This window comes from Hyperolius riggenbachi, chromosome 12 (assembly GCF_040937935.1).
Source record: "Hyperolius riggenbachi isolate aHypRig1 chromosome 12, aHypRig1.pri, whole genome shotgun sequence".
Classification (NCBI taxonomy): Eukaryota; Metazoa; Chordata; class Amphibia; order Anura; family Hyperoliidae; genus Hyperolius; species Hyperolius riggenbachi.
This window is the reverse complement of record NC_090657.1, coordinates 108800847-108825183: the sequence shown is the minus strand read 5'-3', so window position 1 is coordinate 108825183 and position 24337 is coordinate 108800847. Positions and strand designations below refer to the sequence as shown.

Below are 24337 nucleotides of genomic sequence, written 5' to 3'. Positions count from 1 at the left end.
GTTTGTCCTCCCTGTTCCTCCCCCTACCCTCTCCTCTTCCCAGCATTGTAGCACAGTGGGAGGAACTACTTATCTCCTCCATCCGCTCTCCAAGTCTGCATACATCCTCTGTTGCTGGTGATTCTCCCCCTAGCATCCAAGAATCAGGCACTAGGCGCTCTTATTTCTGATTCCTTCTCAGACACTAAGGGGAGAAGCCCAGAAGCGAAGATGTCTGCAGACCAAGTGGCTGGAGGTGAGTACTGCTGCCTGGCTCTGCCTGGGGCACATCCTGGGCACCCCTGATTAGGTCCGGGGCACGTGCCACTGATCTTTGGGGTTAGCAACGCCCCTGGTGTCACCATAGTCCTATAATGTTCTATATTGAAATGTTAATTTTTAGAGCTGTGCGTGCTTCCATACTGGGATGAGGTCATGAGCTGTTCTTCAAAGAGAGATATAATCAGCCACTGGAAACACTGAAAGGGGAGATCCCCACCTGTTTACTTCCATCACTAGAGATGAAGTGGGATGATCCAAAATGAACAAGGACTGCAATGATTGAATATTAAATGTGATGGTTCATTTTATATATACTACCTGAAGGTTGTAAATATGTATGAACCTGGAAGCACCTGTGGGCGGAGGCTTAGTATGGATGGTGGCTTAGTGTGAGTGGTGCAGTTGTTGGCGGTGGCTTAGTGTGGGTGGGGCAGTTGTGGGTGATGACTGTGGTGTGCAAGCTATGCGCGCAATTCTTTTATGAATAAGGGGTTTCCTGGTTGTAGCTATCAAACCATTACATTTTCCCATTTTTTAATATATTTTTTTTAAACTAGATCCGTGAAGAAAATTAGTTTCAGTATTGATTTTAACCTGAAATATTTTGTTTGAAGATGTGCAATCATTTTACCCTCAGCCAGCAAATCTCGTTGTTCTGCCTACTGAGATTATGCAGAGCGGTACAGGGAGCATTTTTATAGTTTCTTGTATCGGATGCTGGACCTGCTTCTCCTCTTCATACACCCACGGCGCTGTAATCTCAGCATCTTCTTGTGATTACATGTGGTCGGGGTATAGAAGATGGTGTCAGCAGTGCAGCGCCTCTCAGTGGTGGAATAGGGGTAATGGAAGAGTTTCTTCCATCACCCCTCTTCCACCACCTGGTGGCGTTGCACTGCTGACACTTCTGTCATCTTCTGAGCCCCGCTAACATGTAATAACGATTGGAAGTCAGAAGAGGATGCCGGGAGTGCAGTGCTGCGGGTGGATGAAGAGAGCAAGCCAGTACAGCATCCGGAACAGATAACTATAAAAGCTCCCTGCACCACTCTGCATACCCTACCTGTCTAGCATGCCGGGCTGGAGAAGGCACACTTCCCCAGCGGCAGGAAAAATTCTGCCTTGCAGCCAAATAAAGTTTTATGTTATTTGCCTGCTAAAAGGTTAAAATCAGTTTCGATATAAAAGATCTAGGGAAAAGAACTGCATTATCAATTTAATTACGTTATCAAATTGATGTATCAATCAATCAGATTCTAGCATGTAATTGCCACCTTTAGAGAGAGCTTAAAGTGGACCCAAACCAAACATTTTTTTAATTTAAAATATTTAGTTGCACCACTCTGACACATACAAATATAAGTAAACACTCCTTCAAGCCTATGAGCATTTCAGTGCATGCTTTTCACCCTTCTCTTTGCATAACTAGGGTTATACAGGTGGCAGCCATTAGCAATTCCTCCTTTGCTGGACACCATCTACTCCACCAGTTTGCCGGATTATTTGTCGGCAATATGAAAAAGGAAGGGAGAGGTTTCTCCAATAAATGTAAAATATTTTATATTTGTCATCATGCAGCTGAAAAAAGGCTGCTATTTATTATTATAATTTAGAAAATAGATTTTATTTCTGAAATCTTGTATTTTTAGTTTGGGTCCACTTTAACATGAAATCGGAGGGCTTATTACTCAGCCAACCATACCTCAATGATGATCTTAAAGGAAATATCGGAAGTCCTAAAAAAATGACATCTACTTACCCGGGGCTTCCTCCAGCCCCTGAAAGCCGATATGTCCCTCACCGCAGCTCCGCTTCCAGCCGGTGTGTGGTGCTCCTGCCCTCTACTCCAATGATCCAATCCATTTCTACAGTATGTAATATAAGGGACTGTCTTAATTAGTATTTACTCCATTTACCCTTATTACACATAGATTTGGTAAAATTGGCTAAAAAAGATTGGATCATTAGGGGCCACCTTCAATGTAATCCATAGATAATTTAAAAACACATTCTTCTAAACTGCACATGATTTGCATAATTACGGACATACCACAATTTCTCAAATTAATCACGATTTGGGTATTGTAACCACTGAGGCGTTTATTACAGAATCACTGCCAAACTGCTGCAAGCAGCGTTTTACGATCGCAACGCTGTTAGTGGGATGACCCCCATCGGGATCCACTGACAAAGCACTTTGCCAATTGTCGTCAATCGCTCGCAAAACGCACCTAGTGGGTCCCAGTCTTTTGGCAGGTTTACACCAGTGTTAAACAGTGGTTTTCTCAGCGTTTCCATACTGGGAATATGAGTTTAACATCAGTTGAAACCATACAATAGTTTTCTGTTGTAATATTCATACTATTGTGAACCCTCTCCAGACTTTGATAAGATGTGCATCTGGTGAACATCTCCTGCAACATCCGATGGATGCCTGCTCTCTCTGACTGTCAATGAACATTGGAATGCATATTAGTGGCAAGGAAACAATAAACATATGCTGGTTGTCAGCATTTGTGGATGGGATGAATTGTCATTCACTAGTAAGGATTCTGGAAAACCCTGGAGCTGGTGTCTCTCAGGTGTTTGGCAAATACCTGCTTAATGTTGCACATTTGGAATACGTGATAAGCACAGTTGAACAGGTGGTTGCAGAATTCCAGTTGTTGTATTCCTCAACTTCTAGTGTTCCTTCTAAGTACTGGAATATGGCTGTCCACTAGAAGATAAAGGCTCTCCACCTACCAGCATCCCCAATACTTACACAATCCCCTTGTGTCTACTAAGAGAAGGAGTGGAGGTCACGTGACCACCAAAAGCTCAGAAAACACTGTGTCTCACACTAGACTGACATGAGAAGAGAACACAATAATGACTCATCACAATGCTGCTGATCTGCACTGCCCAATCAGTCTGACTACTGATGGTCTATGAGATGTAAATCCAATCTGCATGCAAATTGCATGGAACTTATAAGTGGGATAATCAAATGCACTTTGACGATTTTAATTTGAAGATTCACATAATCTGCATAAAATTTGTAAGCAAGATGGAATTATTAGAATCTCGCTGACCATGTCTGATCTGACCCTTTACTGAGAACAGACAGATCAGGATCAGTTTGCAGGCTGGGATATCTGGCAGGAATGTCTACAGCTCTCTGGCTTACAGGATTGGCTGGACAGAATTAGCAATGGTTTGGCAGGTGAGACATCTCATATGCACTTGTTAGTCTGTGTATCTTTGCTGTTTTGCCAGTAGCGTGTTTTTTTTTCTCTTGATTTCGATTTCAAAAAGCTCAAGGAAACATGTTTGTCAGAGCTGTATGTTTTAGTCAAAATGGTTTTGTTTAGGATGACCAGACATCCTCCAAAAGGAGGACATGTCCTCTTTTTTTTAGCATGGTTTCCTCTGTCCTCCAGGCACTCCAAAAGTTCATTAAAATGTCCTCCTTTCACAGTATCAGAAACAGAGTTGACTGCATTTTACTTATTACATATGTGATATACATATGAGATATGAGATACATATGAGATATACTGAGATTGAGCAGACTTCGGCTTCCGTCACCAGGTTATCAGTATTTATAACCTTAACCAGTTTGTCCTCCTTGACGTACTTCTACGTCAAGGAGGACATGTGCGCTCCCGCATCCGATCGCGCACGCGCGCTCCCGGCCGTGGATTCGTTAGCCCAGGGATCAATGAATCGGGCCATGGTGCCCGATCACTGATTCCTCTCCCCTGCAGAAAAAGTGACAGCTTCTCTCGGAAGCTTCGCTTTTTCTGACTCCTATGTCCCTCTAAGCGTACATTGTACGCTTAGAGTGACGTCATGTAAACAAACTCATCTCATCTTTGTGGCCAAAAAGTAAAACTACATCTAGACGTAAAAAAAAAAAAATTAAAATACACATATATTTCCCAAATCAAATACTATTTACATCCCACCCTCCCAAAAATACCCACATAAAATGTTTAATAATACAAAAAAAAATTACAATAGAAATAAAAAAACCAAATATTTACCTAAGGGTCTAAACTTTGAAATATTTCATCTTTACATAGATATTTAAAAAAAATTTTTTATAAGCTTGTAAATAGTGATGGATGCAAAATTGAAAAAATGCTCTTTTATTTCCAAATAAAATATTGTCGCCATACATTGTGATAGGGACATAATTTAAATGGTGAAATGACCGGGACAAATGGGCAAACACAATACGTGGGTTTTAATTATGGAGGCATGTATTATTTTAAAACTATAATGGTTGAAAATTGAGAAATAATGAATTTTTCAGTTTTTTTCTTATTCTTACTGTTAAAATGCATTTACAGTAAGGTAGCTCTTAGCAAAATGTACGACCCAAAGAAAGCCTAATTGTTGGCGGAAAAAAACAAGATATAGATCAGTTCATTGTGAAATGTAGTGATAAAGTTATAGGCTAATGAATGGGAGGTGAACATTGCCGGGATGCATAAAGTGAAAACGACAGAGGGCTTAAGGGGTTAAGAAGTGGCAGCGTGGCAACTCTGTTTATATTCTAGTTCCATCCGACAGCACAACTAACCAATACTTCGTAAAATGTCAAATGAAAAAGAAACCGAAATGTCTAAAACAGAGAAGTTGCAAGTTTTCTGATTGTCACAAGACAAAATGTCCATGTTTGGAGGCAGGACGAAAAGAAACTGTTACGTATAGCATTGGTACTAACCAGAGATGGATTAAGATGTAATGGGACCCTAGGCAAGTTGGTTAGATTTGCCACCCCTCTGTGGTGCCTTTGGTAAGCTGAAGTGTAGAGAGGTCAAAGAAGGAAGCAGGTGCGAACACGGTAAATCCAGCGCTGGAGACTTGGGCGCAGCAGCACAGGAGACTTGGGCGCAGCCGGCGCCACCATAGGCCGTAATAGGAACTACGGCTATCGCAGGCACAGGGAGTAACTTCAGCGCCGTCAGAAGACGGACCTGAAGTTGCTTTTAAAACAATAATTCGGCTTCCAGCAATTGCTGGAAGCCGAATTATTTCATTCCCCCACTATCCATGTCGGCCTGGAGGGGGAATAGTAATTAACATGGCCCGGACTTGTGCGGCAGCAGGATCAGCCATATACTGGCTGTGTCCTGCGCCCAAGTCTCCGGCGCCGTTCTCTCTCGTACGCAGCAGGTGGGCCTCTTGACACCCTTTAGACCCCTGGCACTTGCCTAGGTTGCCTGGTGAATGATCCTGCTCTGATGGTAACCGTGGAGTTGGAGTTATTTGGTCATACAGTATTTGTTCTCCTTTCTAACGGTCTCTGCCCTCCTTTTTAGCCGACCCCATCTGGTCACCCTAGTTTTGTTGGAGTGGAAATGTGATGCATGCAGTGTTTTCTGTAGTGTGTTATTGATCACAGCTCTCCAGTGCGGTGAGGCAGTGTGTTTAACCAGGCCTGTTTTCCTCCTGCATTTGCACAATGTACGGCATAGTCCTCCCAGAAAGCCTGTGCAGCAACACAGCTGATGACACCCACATGAAACGTTTTTCCCATCGTTCCGAGCATAGAGAACATATTGTGCTGAATGACACATCCCTGAGCTTCACAAATGTTACGCTCAGAGCCCACATCACACAGCGTCTCTTTAGTGAAAGTATAGTGGAATGAATAACAAGCCTTCCAGTGATGGCCGAGGGAACGGATGAGCCAAGGTAATATGATGTTTTGTCATGGTATGGTGATGAGCCTGTGAATTGTTATGATGGGGTTTACGTAGCATCATATTATTATGCTTAGTAGGCCTTCCCTGTGAGACTGCCTGCATACGATGATGGCCTGCAGCACAGCTTGTACATGTGTCCACATTTGTTTTATTTGCACTTATACTAATATAGATCTGATCTTCTTTCTGGATGACTAAAATAGTGTAATGTCTTTAAGGGTTGTAATTTGGTCAGCAATGTATTCATATTCACAAATGCCTATGAAGTCAATTCTAAAATCTAGATAACTTTGAGGTTGAACCAATGATTTTATAGGTCATTTCTTGATCTCAACCGCTTTGCCAGGGAATGGCGTTTCTATCCAACCTGTGCAGGAATGTTCGGATCAAAGGATCTTGGTGAAAGATTCATTATCCAACTGGTGGCTTTTATTCTCTCCATACCAGTGTTTCCAAATCTCTAGTCAGCAGCGTACCACCGTCTTAAACTTTCACCTGGACTATTTCACATTATCACATGTCACCCAACTATACTGCCTATAGCACAGCAAGAGATTGTCTTCTCTAGAATGTTACAAGTGTATAGATCATTCATCACACCTTCACCATGCTTCCTTAAATATTTGCCCAGATGGCATTAGAATGAGTATATTTTCCCATAATTCTGTCCTGCAGAATATAAGGCCTGGTTCACATAAGCATTACAAAACAGTCCGTTCACGGATCGGAAGGGAATGAATGGGAACGGATCTCATGTTAACCAATGGATCGGTTCACATTTATCCATTCGAACGGATCCGTTATGCACGATCCGCTGAACAAAGTTTCCTCCTGCAGCAATTTTTCCACAAACTGATCCTGAACCACTGCATTGGGGGCAATGAGAAAACGCAACGTTTCTTCACACTAGTGAAGAAACAGACCGTTCTAAGGAGAAAAATCTTCTTGGGTGGGGAACGGAAGCAGCTGAGTGGCAACGGAGTGAAAACTGATCTGATCGACCGGTATTTAAAGAGACACTGAAGTGAAAAAAATTATGATATAATGATTTGTATGTGTAGTGCAGCTAAGAATAAAACATTAATATCAGATACATCAGTCTAATTGTTTCCAGTACAGGAAGAGTTAAGAAACTCCAGTTGTTATCTCTATACAAAAAAGCCATTAAAGAGGAACTTCAGCCTAAACAAACATACTGTCATTAAGTTACATTAGCTATATTAATTAGAATAGATAGGTAATATCATTTTTTACCCAACCTGTTTTAAAAGAACAGGCAAATGTTTGTGATTAATGGGGGCTGCCATCTTTGTCATGGGGGCAGCCATCTTTTTGGTTGAAAGGAGGTGACAAGGAGCAGGAGACACAGTTCCAACTGTCCTGTATCCTATTCCCAGCTGAACATGCTAGGCTTCAAATGTCAAATTCAAAATGTAAAAAAAAAAAAAAAAATTGCAGCAAAACAGCAGAACGAGAGCAACAACATCAGAAATCCCATCATGCTTTGCACAGCATCAGGGGAAAAAAGCCCGGGCAGTTTTTTTCTGTGCAGCTAAAAATGAGGCTTGGATAAGAGAAACAAAGTTCTGATGCTGTGAAACTGTTAAAGAAACACCAGGCCTTTTCAGTGCTGCTGAGTCGATTTTTAGTCCGGAGGTTCACTTTAAGCTTGTGAGGAAACGCGGAAAAGCCGCCGCAAGTGCTCAGAGTGAGGCGGCTGTTTCCGCGTCCAACATGGCGGCACAACGCGAAGAAACCGCCGCATGCCGCATGGGCAGAGCAGTGGAGTCCGCGTTGGACGCGTCGAATTGCGCGCATAGCTATACTACTGACACTGTGGTTGGATGCGGGGAAGCCGCCGCTTGCTTGGAGAGCAGTGCGGCGGCCCCCGCGCCCGAATCAGCGGATACATTGCAAAACATGTCTGGTGGGGCTGGGACTGCTAGTCCACACAGGTTCAGAAGGACGCGCGCGCGCGCTGAGAGGCAGAGCTTATATGACAGCCAGAGAAGAGTCTGCTGACCAAGCTGGTCAGCTGACATTTTTACCACCCTCCATTGGTCCAGCACTTAGGGTGGCGCTGGAGAGCGCTATAGTATATATACTGGGTGCTGGTCATTTCTCTGGTGTCTGGCGTTGCGATCACTACGTGGTAGCACTCAGGCCTTGTCTGTTTCTGTGTTCTAGCATAGTTTCCAAAGGTGTTGACATCAAGGAGCTCACACCTTAGCATTAGGAATATTGAATTGTATTATTTGTTATGACCTTCTGCTTGCCTGACTATTCCTCTGAACTCTGATCCTGTACCTTGCTATTTCTGATATCCTGTTGCCAAACTCTGCTCATTCCTGGACTCTGTATTTGCCTCCTGATTCTGTACCTTACTATTCTGATACTCCGTTGCCAAACCCTGCCTGTTCATCGGATTCCGTATCTGTCTCCTGAATCTGTACCTTATCTGTCTGTGTGTTAACGACCTGGCTTGCCCGACCTCGAGAACTGGCCTTACTGTTAGAGGCAGTTCCCAGACCTGTTAGTGACACCCTCTCTCTGGTGTCACTCACACTCTGTCCTTCCTACTCTCAGCCTAGCTCCTCCCCCGGGAGAGTCTAGGCCAACGGAAGGAACATACTTCTATGCAGTACTCAAGGTATTGCTGTTGCATTTAACACTCACTTGTTATCTCAGGTGTCCAGAGCTTAGTAGATATATCTGATTATCGGTGATACTGCAGATCATCAATAGTCGGGTATATTCTGTATTCTCGGTGATACTGCAGTTCACCGGTAATCAGACCCTCTCTGTTACACCGATCGTTACAAAGCTCTACTACTTTCAAAGTCTGACTTTTATTATCTCAACTGTTAGTGAAGAATTTTCTTTTTCTCTGCCAGAGGAGAGGTCATTAGTTCACAGACTGGTCTGAAAAAATCATTTTGAATGCTGAGTGTTGTGTAATCTGCACATATTAGAGAGTGATGCAATGTTAGAAAAAACACTATATACCTGAAAATAAAAATATGAGAATATTTTCTTTGCTGCTAATCTTCTAGTAATTATTCATGGTACACAACCAATTCATATTATCATATATTTTTTTCGCTGCAGTGTCTCTTTAAATCCGTTTTCATAGACCCGTTTGCCACTAAATTGCCAGTGTGAGCCAGGCCTAAAACCTTTTATTAAAGAGACACTGAAGCAAAAAAAAAATTCTGATATGATTTGTATGTGTAGTACAGCTAAGAAATAAAACATTAGGATCAGAGACATAAGTCTAATTGTTTCCAGTACAGGAAGAGTTAAGAAACTCCAGTTGTTATCTCTATATGCAAAAAAGCCATTAAGCTCTACGACTTCTGGTTGAACTTGATGGACGTATGTCTTTTTTCAACCCAAATAACTATGTAACTATGTGACTTTCAAAGTCGTGGAGAGGGCTGTCTTCTGAAGTTTATCTCAGCTGTCAGTGAAGAATTTTCTTTTTCTCTGACAGAGGACAGGTCAATAGTTCACAAGACTGCTCTGAAAAAAATTATTTAGAATGCTGAGTACTGTCTAAACTGCAACTATTAAAGAATGATGAAATGTTATAAAACACACTATATAACTGAAAATAAAAATATGAGAATATTTTCTTCGCTACTAATCTTCTAGTAATTATCCGTACTACACAACCAATTCATTATATCATATATTTTTTCTCTTCAGTGTCTCTTTAACTGAGTATATTGCAGAGATCTGTTTGTTTGTTTGTTTGTTTTTTGTTTAGTTTTTTTGTTAAAGAGGTTCTGTGGAGGGTGAAAACAAACAAACAAACTAACACTTGCCTGGGCTTCTATTGCCCCCCTGTAGCTGCCATGTCCCACGCCATCCTTCTACGATCATCCGTTCCCCATTGCTGGTCCTGGTCTAGTTACACTTCTGTCTAGACTGCGGCTGCGCCCATGCTCATACTGCGCAGTAAGCTCCTGGAGACGCGAGCGCGTACTAGATAGACGAATAATTGGACGGGACCGGCGGCGGGAAACGGATTATCATAGGAGGACGGCGCGGGACATCGCAGCTACAGGGGGGTGATAGAAGCCCCAGGTAAGTGTCAGTTTCATTTTTTTTCACCCTCCACAGAACCCCTTCAATTACAGTAGAGTCTAGATTATTTGGTACTGATGGGGATCAGCTGATGCCTGATAAGTGTGCATCCCGGTTGCTTTAGACTCGATGCTAAAAATAGGCATAGTTAATACAGTACTATACCTCATACTGTGCACATACCATGAACTCTGTATTAAATGTTAAAATACAGTAACTTACAGTATATTAACCTTGGGGGAAGCCATGGAGCCCAGTCTTTGGTTCCTAAAGAGGGACTGTCCATCCAAAAGAGGGACAGTTGGGAGTTATACCTGTGACTACTGCTGGGAATTTGTGCTGGTTAGTTGAGTTCCTGATAACTGGGACTTTATAATACAAGGAAGTGTTTTGATAGTCATTCAATAGAACAGTTGCGCAATGCATCAGCTGGATCCTTTAACTGCTTGCCGACCGCGTCACGCTGATGGGCGATCGCCGTTCGGAAGACTGTTACACGGCTAAACCTCCGTGTATTTACATGTACAGCGCTGCGATCAGCAGCAGCGCTGTACTGGGGACAGCCGTGTGACACGGCTGTCCCCCTGGGGGACAAGAGAGCGATTGGCTCTCATAGGCAGAAGCCTATGACAGCCGATCGCCGTGATGGCTGGGGGGAGGGAGGGGTTGTAAAAAAAAAATAGTAATAAATATTAAAAAACAAACAAATATTTATTAAAAAAAACACAGAGGGGGCGATCAGACCCCACCAACAGAGAGCTCTGTTGGTGGGGGGAAAAGGGGAGGGGGATCACTGGTGTGCTGTGTTGTGCGGCCCTGCAGCTTGGCCTTAAAGCTGCAGTGGCCAATTAAGTAGAAAATAGCCTGGTCACTAGGGGGGTTTAACACCATGGTCCTCAAGAGGTTAAAAGCACTGTTGTGTCTGCAGGTGCTTTACATAAAGTCCTGCCTGTCTTTGATGCTGTAACCAGATGGTTGTATATTTGCCCATTATATAAATGAAATTGACATTTTAAGACAGCTGTTTGCTAGAGAAAGTTACAGCTAGATATTGCCTTCTACACGAGTTCTCCTATAAATGAAATGCTTTAGGCTAATACATGACGTGAGAAGTGACACACAATCACAGTCAGCCAATAACGGACTTACAGACAAATAACAATATGTAGACAATGAAATAGTTGAACCAGGAGACTATCTGATACCTGGCGCTTCTCTCTTGTACATTCAGCACAGCAGTAGGTCCACAATATGCTCAGTTGCACCCATTCTGGCTTTTCGTTCTGATGTTGTACATTTTGGCCCAGTTATGGGTGTAGTCAGGGCTATCCCGGTGTAACATTTGGTTTCACTAGTAGTAGCAGTGTAACCCGATTTATCCATTAGCACCAGGCCCTCGGCTGAGTGGAATCCACCAGACATTGACTCAGATGAAATGATCAAAGATTTATTCGTGACCTAACCATGGTCATGGTAGAAATGAATCAACCAAATACACTTAAATGTCACAATACACTTTCCTTGCACATCTAAGGTCAAATAATACAATCTTCACTGCCGGTGCACTGGTAAAAGCTGCAGAATAAAAAGGTTAGTTACACACAAAGTATTTGAGCTACAACGGTCTTCTAGTTCAACAATCTACTTTACAGCATATACAATACACAGTACCGTTGTTGGGCATGGGCTGGGGGTAAGGGGCTGGTCTACTGAGCAATTCAGTTCAGTTCCTAAACAGTTCTCAGTCCCTAAACAGTTCTCAGTCCCTTCTAACCAAGCCCAAGCTACATTGCTCAGCATACCCTTGAGGGAACTCGTGACAGTTCTTGAAATGGTACTAAAACAATTCACAATTTCACAGGTTGGTCCTGAACAGGACGTTCAACTTGTTCACAGATCTGTTAGGCTCTTTACTCTTGCAGGGATGCTCTCAACTTGGCATTCAGATGAAATTCGAATAGGGTTATTCGAATTTCATCCTGCTAATTACAGCAGCTGTGCGGGTGGTACAACTAGTCTACTACTACCAGTTATATATATTTAATTTGTATTGAGTTAGCTTACTTTAATTGCAGTGCTGTTACAGTGTGACAGATAGACAGACAGTTAGTGTGTCAGTGTGTGCTACTCTGCTGTCACTCCGTTAGTTGAAGTTCTACTACTGCTACTATCTACTAGTACTACTGAATTGATATGAATAAAGTACAAGTACCCCACTTCATTTGGACACATATAAAGTTGTACTATGTCTGCTGGCACCGGCATCCAGGGGAGGGGCAGCATGAAAAGCAAGGGCAAGAGGAGAGGGAGCAGCATAGCCGCCACCATCGGCAGTTCTGCTGCGTCAGTGTCCATTCCGCCGCTAGCCACTGGCCGTGGATGCACTGGGCGCCCAGCTGTTAGGGGGAGTCACACTGCAGAGGTGCAGCAGCGTGTAGCGGCCATTTTCCAGTAGGGTCGTCAGCGCACATTGGAGGAGAAAGACGCCGACCCTGTGATGCAGCTGATGGTGGATGAGCAGGCCACCACCAGCTCTACAACATAGATCTTTACCCACTGCCAGGGTCAACACAGAACAAATCTTCTGCTGACAGTCTGCCACCAGCTATTACACCACTACAGTAGCTGTATTTTGTTGAAAAAAACCTGTTTAATTTTTTTGAGATGTCTGGGCTGAAAACTGTGATGTCCCAGTTGTGCATTGGACACAATGTGGGCTGCATGACCGCTGTCTGGAACCTCCTGATGTTAATTTACAGCCATTTTTTTTTTGTATTATACCAATCCACACCCTGGGGCCCACTCATGGCCGTTTTAGGGGGCTGGAGGGGTCACGGCATGAGGGGAGAGCTTGGTGGCAGGTCGGTGGGGAGGGGAGACGGTTACCCCCCCTCACCTCCGGCTCTCCTCTCTGCGCTCCCCTCCTGCATCTATGTAAGTGCCAGTAGTGGCGGCGGCAGCAGCAGCAGCTATAATTACCACCATTCACCACCGGAGGTCGCAGATCTGCAAGGGCTTCACCTTACTTTCACATTACTTCCTGTTTTAACAGGAAGTAATGTGAAGCCCTTGCAGATCGGCAACCTCCATGGTGAATGGAGGTAATTATAGCTGCTGCTGCCGCCGCTGCTGCTAACACTTACATAGATGCAGGAGGGGAGAGCCCGAGGTGAGGGAGGGGGGGGGACCGTCCCCCCTCCCCACTGATGTGCTACCAAGTTCTCCCCTCATGCTGTGACCCCTACAGCCGCCCCAAAACGACCATGAGCGGGCCCCTGGCCCCCCATGTGGGGGCTGGGGCTGCTTCCCCTATTGTTATGCCAGTTGCTATCCGAATCCGGAACAATTCAGATATCAAAAGGAGGTATCCGAGCACCACTACGTCTCTGGTTCTAATGTGGTCACAGTGGAAATGTAGGTGGAAAGCGCAAAGTGTTTTTCTGTCTAAAGTGCAGTTTCTTTTATCTTCAATGTTCATTCCCTGCGAATCGTATCAGTCAGACATCAGAGGAATGGGATGCAAATAATTTAATTATTAAGGTTGGGGAGAAACCACAAGTGACCTAACAAACCTAGGCTAGATTTTCAAGGCATGTCTGCCAATAGATGACCAAATATAGCAGCCCTCAGCTGAGACATACGAGAATATAGTAAGATTTGCTGTAACATGACGAATTTGAATTTGTAATGAATATGAGTAAATAAATGTAGTCACTTTGGGATTTGTTAACATTCTAGTTTTGAGTGCTGCACACAACTGCAATCATGCAACTGCTAATTTGTTACTCTTTTAGCAACCCCACTGTGTTCTGGAATGAACCAGGTGAGGAATAAAAACATTTTACATCTAATAGCAGGTGCCCCTCAAATTACATGAGTAGGGCCTATGTCCCTCCAAACAACATAATTAAGTAGAAGGCTCCTTTAAATAAGTGTCCCACCCAAAAACATACTGGTAATTAGGCTATGTCTCCCTAAACAACATATTTATGCAGAGAGTCTCCTTAAATAACATAACTAGGCAGTGTGTTCTCCTCAAACAACAAAATTAGGCAAAGTGCACCCCAGATAACAGTAATACACAGTCCCACCCCCCAAAACTATTATGCACACTGCCCGCAAACAGATATGTATGCCCTCTAATAACTATTATTCAGAATCCTACCCCAAATAACAATTAAGTAGTACTCCCCAAGTTTAGTTTTTTGATTAGTGTTGCTTAGTTATGCATGCAAAACTGACACCAATGTCACTGATAAGAGCAAGCCTCTCTGACCCTCACTGCAGCAGCACACATGTGCTTGGCTGGGACCACATGAAGACTATGGATAATAATGTGGTATGATACATAGCAATCTGCTGAGCTTTGCACGCATGCAGACTTCATACAGTAATATTTAAAGAGTGGCTTTGAGGGTCAGTAAAAAGGTTCTGTTGGCTGCATTCAGGCGTAGTTTGAGAACAACCATCCTAACCCATTTAAACAGTAAATTTGTATTAAGCTGACACAGCTTGGCGCCATCTTACTTCTTGCTGGTTGAGGCAGCTGTCTGCCACCCATAGACTTAAGACCTTTTTTTGCCAAGCAGAAGGAATGCTTGAATCTATCAGTTGTACTACCTAACATGTTGGAATTCTGGGACTTTGAGTGTAAGTAGCAAGGCTGTGGAAGGATCAAGTAGAAGCGTACATGTCTTTGGCTAGATATGAAGACATTAAAACCACAGTTAGAGGTAGAAGTAGTAACTTCATTATTATTTGGGTGTTGAGAAATTTAGTAAAACAAAGAAGACCTGGACTAGGAAAGGGAATCAGTTCATTTGAGTGTCACTGGAATAACAAAACTTTATTATGGGGCTTATCAAGAGATTTTAAAGGACAACTGTAACAAGGGGATATGGAGGCTACCATTTTTTTTTTTAAACATTAACAGTTGCCTGGCAGCCCTGCTGAGTAATTTTGGCTGCAGTAGTGTCTGAACATCAGAAACAAGCAAGCAGCGAATCTTGTCATATGTGACAAAATAATTTCAGAAACACCTTATCTGCCGCATGCTTGTTCAGGGTCTATGGCTAAAAGTATTAGAGGTAAAAGATCAGCAGGACAGCCAGGCAATTGGTATTTCTTATAAGGATATAAATATGGCAGCCTCCATATCCCTCTCATTACAGTTGTCCTTTAAGCTTTTGCTGCCAGTGCCATAGTCTCTGTTTCTGACACATCTTGCCAAAGGACAGGTTTGATTTTTGTAACTTAGGACAATATAGTACCCAAAGCAAAGAGGAGCAATCGTGAGTTGTGCAAATGCACAGAAACACAATTGCATTGGAGCACAATTGCATATGCAATCACGTTTCCTAGTGGAAAAGAGCTCTTAAACACATATCAGAATTTGGGTGCGATTTCAGTTTTTGCAAATTAGGGTTCAACACGCATGTAATGCTAGTCATTGGCATTGCATTGCATTTGAAAGTCATGTTGTCGTTGTGTGATTTTTGCAAAAAAAACAAAAAAAAAACAGCCTGCATGAATTTACAGACGTGCAATTTGCGTATAATGTAAGCCAATGTAAAGCATTAATTACACGAAAATCGCATACGATTTTGAATTTGATTAGATACACTGTCATGTATATTAACTTCATTGATATGCATGGGAAAATCACATTCCAAAAAACGCATAAAAGTGCAATCAAACAAAAGAAGAATTCGAATCAAACGAATTGCACAATGCAGATTCACAATTACTATTAATCGTGGAAAATGTGAACAGAAATTGATGGATAAGTGTGAAGGCAGCCTAAATGTCCTCATGATCAATGCTCTCAGTAAGGAAATCTCAATACATGTATAACTGATTTCCATTGTCAGTGCGTGTTTTTTTCTTATATGATTAAAACATTCTGGGCCCTTTTATACTTATCGTGTTGCGTCAAGATATTCTCCCCCGCCGCTCCCTCGCTACAGAGGTCATCAAACTCAATGTAAATCAATGACACCTTGAACAATTTTAAAATTTGTAGCGGTGTGCATGTGCAGATTGGGCACATTTAGTGTGGTGAGCTGTCATGGCGATTTCCCTGTTGGTGCAATGTGCCTCAGGGAGCTAAGCATTGGTATTGGCGCAATACGCTGCGGTAGGACCCTTTTGTTGTGCACCAATCGCACCCCACATATGAATTAAAAAAAAAAATCATGTGTGTACACTATCTTCTATATCCGATCACTGTCAAATCTGAATATCGATCTGATCACTCGCGCATATAGGATCTGAAGTAAAAATTGCATGATGTGTACCAGACCTAAAGCAGGCATGTACAGGTTGCAAATTGCTCCCCCTCTACCAAACCCTTCTATAGTACTAATATATCCAATGGCCAAGGAGAAGTCTAGAGAGGACAGTATCAGCAGCAGATCAGCACCATGGAGAGCACCTCTGTCCTGTGGTAGCTAAGCTCTCCTTCTGTAATCATACTACAATGATCACTGCAAATAGTGAATTATGCAGAAACTGGGCAATGATACCAGGCATTAATGAACTCATTTACATTCATTGCAAATGTTGTTGCACTCGTCTCGGTATGTCTTTTTTTACCACCTGCCTATTAATTCATTCCGCCAGGCTGAAAATATTCTGTGGGGAGAACACTGGATCTGGCCTTCCGGCGACCTGCAATCGTACCTACCCCCTTCTGTCTGACGGATCCATTTACTGTCTATTTTCATGAATATCTAATGTGCTGCATTTTCTGTTCTCCCCTGCACAATGCTGCGGTTGTGCACATGCTTTAAGCTGAAAATGTAGCAGAAAGCACCCTGATTGTATTCTGCATCTAACCAATCTTCGTCAGGAGCTCCCTGTGACTGACTCCTTTCTCCGTGCTTCATGGATGCATTTGCTGGGAGGTAAAGTCGTTGTACTCAGGATGCCCTGAACTGTTAAATCGTACATAGCAGTGTGCAGCCCCCATGGAGAGGGGGAGGTTAAGGATGAGTACAGTGCAGTGCAGAAGAGGTACTCGCTGCATCTGTGATTCCTCCATCCTCCCCAGGCAATGTGTGTGTGCGTGCGTGTGGCTGGACTCCGCTTCTGATGAATAGCAGAGTGGATTGAGGCTCTGCTGCTGCACTACATTATTTCACACACTCTAGCTGGAAGCTCTTACTCTCCATTAATTCCTCTTTTTTGTATTATGATTATTAATACAACATTATACCTTCTATGAGTTGGCTTGCATTTCCCTTGTATATGCTCTGCTTGCATTTGCCTTATTCACGGTACAACAGGGGTCTGGCTGACTCCTGAAGATTTACAGAACTGCAGCAATAACTGTCGTGGTGGTACCTCTTTGTGATTGTTCCATCAGTTTCTGGATGGCATTGGATTCCCCCGTGGATATCTTCCTACTGTGCTCTGGTGCCTCTTGCTTCAGCACTACTTCTGGTCTCTGCCAGGCAATCTTACCACTAGGACTTTCCAGGTTTTCAACTAAATTTTATTACATTTTGCTGGAGAGGATTTGGCTGTGAAGAAAAGTGGTAGAAAAAAAATCTTTCAGTGTTAAAAACAGCATGATAGAAATTGAAAAGACTGCTGATCATCTGAAGTCACCAACTTTCTGCCACAGGTAAGATTCCCATAGTGTATGGGGGCTTTGAAAGGTTTGGATTGCTGCAAATACCTCTCCAGCATCTCCCCCTTATCTGGACTTTATACATAATGCAGAACCTGCCTGTAATCCATGCCCACACTGTGGAAGGAATGCAGATGTGTCTCCAAAAAAGGATTGTCGTTTTATTTCTCATCCTGTTACAGAGCAGAAGAGGATTTACCAGGACTTTGATTTGTAATTGGGGGGCTGTTTGAGGGAGCTTGGCACAAATAGTTCTTGGATTGGTACAAAGTCCCGTGGAGATTGCTTGTTTTCTTGTTTGTGTCCTCAGGGAAGGAAAGCGGTCAATGAGAGTTGGAAGGAACAGTGAGGAATAATAGATTAAAAGACAAAAGCTGCAGAGGAAGGCAGCTAGATGGAAAACAGGAGGAAGACAGGTGCAAGTAATTGGCTGAAAAATATATCTGATATAGCAGGACGTGAGCTTTGCGAGTGCTAACTATGGCAGTGTTGTGTGCTTGGCTGTACAGATCCAAAATGGTATTTTAATCTGCATTCTTGCTGTAAGGAAAGGTGTGTTCTAGGAGATTATTTAGTATCGGGCTGTGTTAGCAGGTGCTTGGGGACTACAATTTGGAAGGCAGCTTTTTCCTTGTAGGATGGTTCAAACTGTCCCACTCTTTGCTCTGCAACTGTGCTCCACATCTATCACTTTTCTAGACCCATATTACTCCACCTGTCTTAGTGTCATGATGATTACTATTATGAACTTCCATCCTTATGCCCCTTCTTGTTTCACACCTCTCTCCTTGTTTGCATTGGCCTCCTCCTTCTGAACCAACATCATCTTCTGTTCTCCAAAACGGTCCCTCTTCTGGACTCACATCCCTCTGCCCTTATTTCCTCCTCAATGGGTATCCCTTTTCTCTACCAGCAACCCTCTGTCTTTCTCTCTTTAACAAGTCCCTCTTCTGATCTGACATCCTTCTGTCCTATATGCTTCCCACATCCTCCTGCCCAAGTCTTTTCCACAACTAAACCTCTTCAGGACAAGTGCTTGGAAGAACAAAGAGAAATCGAGAGCCCAATATGGTGTAGTATTGTTAAGTTGGTTGTGGTTTAAAGCAAAATATTAAGATATACTCACAAACATGGGTTACCCATAGGCAACCACTTCAAATGCAGGTGGGGAGTATTAGAACCTGACCCCACTCAGGTTATTAAGATGTCGCTCTCTGTAGATAGGAAACGGGGTAGCACCCCTCCACCGAGGGTGGAATCAAGATTTCAGCAAGGCTTGGTGTACAGAGGCGCCAGAGTAGAATAAAAATGTTTAAAAACCGTCTAAAAGAGGGGGATGTTCAGGTGGACTTACCTCCCTCAAAAATATAGAACTCAATTGAGTCACAATATATCAATACAAAAAAACGTTTTATTTAACTCCACTTAGTGCAACGCGTTTCGCAGGTGTGGTCCTGCTTCATCAGGCAAACAGGAGTATAACTCAATGGGTCTAGATGCAGAAGTGAGCGCCTCTGTGAAGATATATTGTGACTCAATTGAGTTCTATATTTTTGAGGGAGGTAAGTCCACCTGAACATCCCCCTCTTTTAGACGGTTTTTAAACTCTTCAGGACAAGTGTATTTCTGTTCTTCCTTCCTCCACAGGTCCTTCTACTGCACTCACATCTCACTTTCTTTTGCTCCATAAATTTTCGTATTTTGATGTAATGTCCTAAAGTGACGGGCTAGTGTCCAATGAGACCACAGTTGGTTAATGAATAGCTCATCAATATTAATCAAAGAGTTAATTCACATGCACCATGTCAACAATGATACTATAATTAAACAAAGAAAAAGACGGACTCTTGGGTGCATGTGAAAAAATGTGTAGAACATTTTAATATCCCACATTAAACATATACATACTGTACATACATACAAGAAATCTAAAACCTGGTAATGACATAAGTATTGTGACACTTGTAAAAGATATAGCTAGACTGACATCGGGTGAAGGGTCAGGAGAGGTCTCTGGTCATTCAGTACCAGCTAAAATGATGCCTATATGCTCGACATGTGTCGCCGACTTGTATAAGCCTCATCAGGAACTGGCATCGTGTCATCTGTTGTGCTCAACAGATGACAGGATGACGGTTCCTGATGAGGCCTTCACCCGATGTGCAGCAGCCCTCACCCACAGCGGACACATACCATGGATGGGTAACAACTTATGCCAAGTTTCTCCACATCAAATGTTTGTCAATTGTGGGTCAGGCCTTGGACTATTACATCTAAACATAGGGGACTGCAGCCCCATGGTTTCTCTGGTGTCAATCTAGCTATAGCTATTACAAGTGTCACAATACTTATGCCATTACTAGGTTTTAGATTTCTTGTATGTATATGCTTAAAGGATACCCGAGGTGACATGTGACATGATGAGATTGACATGTGTATGTACAGTGCCTAGCACACAAATAACTATGCTGTGTTCCTTTTTTTCTTTCTCTGCCTGAAAGAGTTTAATATCAGGTATGTAAATGGCTGACTCAGTCCTGACTCGGACAGGAAGTGACTACAGTGTGACCCTCACTGATAAGAAATTCTAACTATAAAACTCTTTCCTAGCAGAAAATGGCTTCTGAAAGCAGGAAAGAGATAAAAAGGATCGATAGTTCATACATTTTAGCTCTGGCATACTTCAATGAATGTGTCATTGAGCAAAAACAATAACACAGTTAAAACTTAAAAAGTAGATTTAAACATAAAATAAAACTGTGAAATATCTTAAAAAGTCATTTTTAGGAGAAGGAAGATATATGCAATTGTTTATATCATTAGTTTATTTTCGCCTTGGGTGTCCTTTAATTTGGGATATTAACATTTTCTACTAATTTTTTCACATGCACCCAGTAGTCAATCTCTTTCTTTGTTTAATTTCTGTATTTTGAACCCACATCTCACTAATCTTTATTTCAGCAATTATTACTCTTCTAAAGTTGACTCCTATTGTCAGAGTTCGTACGGATTTGGTACCAGTGGATTTTGAGTGGCACAGATTATCTGGAAAAGTATTTGGCAGTGTTATGGCCTGATTCACAATTTGGCCTGATTGTTCTTCCCATCATAATTGTTCCTCTTTTGGACTCCAACATTTTCCTTCTCCACACCTGTTCCTCTGTCCTCCATAACTCCTTCTGGAGCCATATCTCCCTCTCTTCCTTTGCACCACAACCATTCCACTTCTGGGCTAGCATCCCTCTGTTCTTGTTTACTGTAAGACTGGTATGACTTTTATGACTGTTTCGCACCACTATATAACTGTAGGGTGGACTTTACTTGTCAGAAACACTTTTATTATTCATAACTTCCATCTTGTTAAGAGATTCATTGCTTATTTTACACCCTATAATAATGCTGCCCATAGCAACTGGTCCAATATTTATTTTCAAGTTCTGAAAGTAAATGTGGTTATTATTGTGGCAATGCCAGTGTATTTACATGATGTGTGTGTTATAGTATACCGTATGTTTATCAATGCTGTCAGGGTAGAGTCAGGAATTACATGAAATGTTATTTTGTGTTCTAATATGCGGCATTGCTGTTTGCAGTTTGATTCATCAGAAGGATCATTAACTTACAACAAAAGGAAAGGAAAAAGCTTATATTTTTGCCAAAACTTCACTTTGTCCAATCTTTCAAATGAGAAGAATTCAGTCCTTGTTTTGTTTTGAAAATCAGTGGAATGCAATGCAATTCAGATATGGGTAGGCAGTGTGTGAATTATACATGGGAAGATTACTGCATGCTGCTGTATGGAAGAATGAACTCAGAAGAGTGCCCAGGGCTATTTGGGCACACCTGTCTTTAGCACTCCCTAGAGTAGTGAAGAGAAGCTTGGCCATAAAAACAATCATTCTGTTTTATAGCAAACCCTTATCTGTGTATAGCTCCCCAAGTGCTTGAAAGAATGCAATACAGGACATCTACAGGTGCCTGCACAAGTATTACTTTTTTGGGAGTGCCCCAGAAACTACTAAGCGTCGTCTTCACTCAGAAGAGTCAAACTAAAGCCCCCCTACTTCCCATCTCTCAGGCCGGTTTCACATTGGGGATTGGCGGTACAGTCTGACCCAGGGACCGCACCGGCAAAAAAAAGGCCTTCAGGGATTACCACATAATCCTTGTCTGGCAGCCAGCCAAGCAGGAAGCGACCCTCACTTCCTGTGGCCCAAGCGATCACAAGGTCAGAAGCATATTGCTAAAATACGCTTCCGCGCATGCGCAGCGCATAAAACGTGCGGTGGGTTTGCGCACATTGCCGCAGGTCAATGCAGAACCACACGGTAACACAGATTTGCCCTAGCATCAAGGATGCGATAAAAACGCCACTTTCGTCTTAGTGCGCCGCACCGCGTCAGTATGAAAATCCCCATAGATTTGCACTGCCCTGCGGTGGGGTGTGGTAAAAGTACAGCACTGCTCCCAATGTGTGAAAAGCCCCTCAAGCTCCACTATTGGCTCATCACCACAGGCATAACTACCGGGGATGCGACCCCATCCTCCGCAGGGGGCTCGGGGACCCTCTTGGGCCCGCCAGTCGTGTGCGAGGGGAGCGCTGCCGCCCGCCCGATTCTGGGACCCCCAGCCAGGTGTTGAACTGGCCGCGGCGTCTAATAGACGCCGCACCAGTTCATTCCCCGCAGTCTCCTGGGATGCAGAGCAGGGCTACCGAAAGATGGCTGCCGAAGCCCTGCACTGGAGACTATTTGTGTCTTCATTACAGGGTTTTCGGGCGCTATCTTGCCATAGCCCTGCTCTCTGCCTGTCAGTGCGGGAAATGTGCTGCAGGAGGATCGTCAGGGAGCTGTGCGCCAGAGGCCAGGAGAAGAGACTTCAGCCAGGTGAGTGAATTGTTTTTTTACAGGTGGATTTTATTCTAATAACTGCTGCCCACTGTACGATTTTTCTGGTGACTGCTGCCCACTGTACGATTATCTGGTGAACGCTGCCCACATTACGATTTTCTGGTGACTGCTGCCCACTGTACGATTTTCTGGTGGCTACCCTCCATGTTATGATTTTCTGGTGAATGCTGCCCACATTGTGATTTTCTGGTGACTGCCCTCCATATTACGATTTTCTGGTGAATGCTGCCCACATTGAGATTTTCTGGTGAATGCTGCCCATATTGCGATTTTCTGGTGACTGCTGCCCACATTGCGATTTTCTGGTGACTGCTGCCCACATTGCGATTTTCTGGTGACTGCTGCCCACTTTACGATTATTTTATGGTGAAATGCTGCCCACATTACGATTATTTTATAATGAAATGCTGCACACTTTACAATTATTTTACGGTGAAATGCTGCCCACTTTACGATTATTTTATGGTGAAATGCTGCCCACTTTACAATTAATTTCTGGTGAAATGCTGCCCACTTTACAATTAATTTCTGGTGCATTATGATTATTTTATGGTGAAACGCTGCCCAATTACAATTATTTTATAGTGTAACACTGCCCCATTGTGATTTTTTGGCACCTATTGGGGGGCCAGATCCAAATTTTCGCAGGGGGGCCCAGTGATTTTTAGTTACGCCCCTGCTCATCACCACACTGATGGTCATTCACACTAACCAATAACAGTGTGCAGGAGGTTGGGAGGTTTAGCTTGAAGGACCACTATCATTAAAAAGTGTTACATTTGAAATAAGTGTACATACTTATAAGTAGTGTTGCTATTCCATTTCGGGTTTCCTTATTGGAAAACCCAGATAATGCCGTCTAAAGCACTTCAGCACCATCACTTGCAGAAAGAGTCACGGAGTTGTGTTTCTGATTCTGATACTTCCTCCTTTCATGGAGGCATAAGAAGTCGCATGAAGCGTGGCATGGAATTTTCAAATGTCTCTCTGCGGGTAATGGTGCTCAAGTGATTAGGACAGAATTATCTGGGTTTCAAAACCCGGATTCGAACAGGAACACATACAGGTCTTTCTAAAAAAATTAGCATATTGTGATAAAATTCATTATTTTCTGTAATGTACTGATAAACATTAGACTTTTTATATATCTTAGATTCATTACACACAACTGAAGTAGTTCAAGCCTTTTATTGTTTTAATATTGATGATTTTGGCATACAGCTCATGAATACCCAAAATTCCTATCTCAAAAAATTAGCATATTCCATCCGACCAATAAAAGAAAAGTGTTTTTAAAACAAAAAACGTCAACCTTCAAATAATTATGTTCAGTTATGCACTCAATACTTGGTCGGGAATCCTTTTGCAGAAATGACTGCTTCAATGTGGCGTGGCATGGAGGCAATCAGCCTGTGGCACTGCTCAGGTGTTATGGAGGCCCAGGATGCTTAGATAGCGGCCTTAAGCTTATCCAGAGTTTTGGATCTTGCGTCTCTCAACTTTCTCTTCACAATATCCCACAGATTCTCTATGGGGTTCAGGTCAGGAGAGTTGGCAGGCCAATTGAGCACAGTAATACCATGGTCAGTAAACCATTTACCAGTGGTTTGGGCACTGTGAGCAGGTGCCAGGTCATGCTGAAAAATGAAATCTTCATCTCCATAAAGCTTTTCAGCAGATGGAAGCATGAAGTGCTCCAAAATCTCCTGATAGCTAGCTGCATTGACCCTGCCCTTGATAAAACA

The 24337-nt window shown here is 42.9% G+C and overlaps 1 protein-coding gene across 24 annotated transcripts in view; it reads left to right on the top strand.

The window, feature by feature from the left end:
• The window catches only part of SRCIN1 (SRC kinase signaling inhibitor 1), a 1481450-nt gene that overhangs the window by 814496 nt on the left and 642617 nt on the right, over positions 1-24337 (top strand). The window contains exon 1 of one of the 24 annotated variants that reach the window (XM_068262502.1): positions 17165-17676. The exons of the other annotated variants lie outside the window; for them this stretch is intronic. The gene's annotated coding sequence lies outside the window, so the exon portion shown is untranslated. Of the gene's footprint in view, positions 1-17164; positions 17677-24337 lie in introns of those variants that run through there. 24 annotated transcript variants of the gene reach the window in all.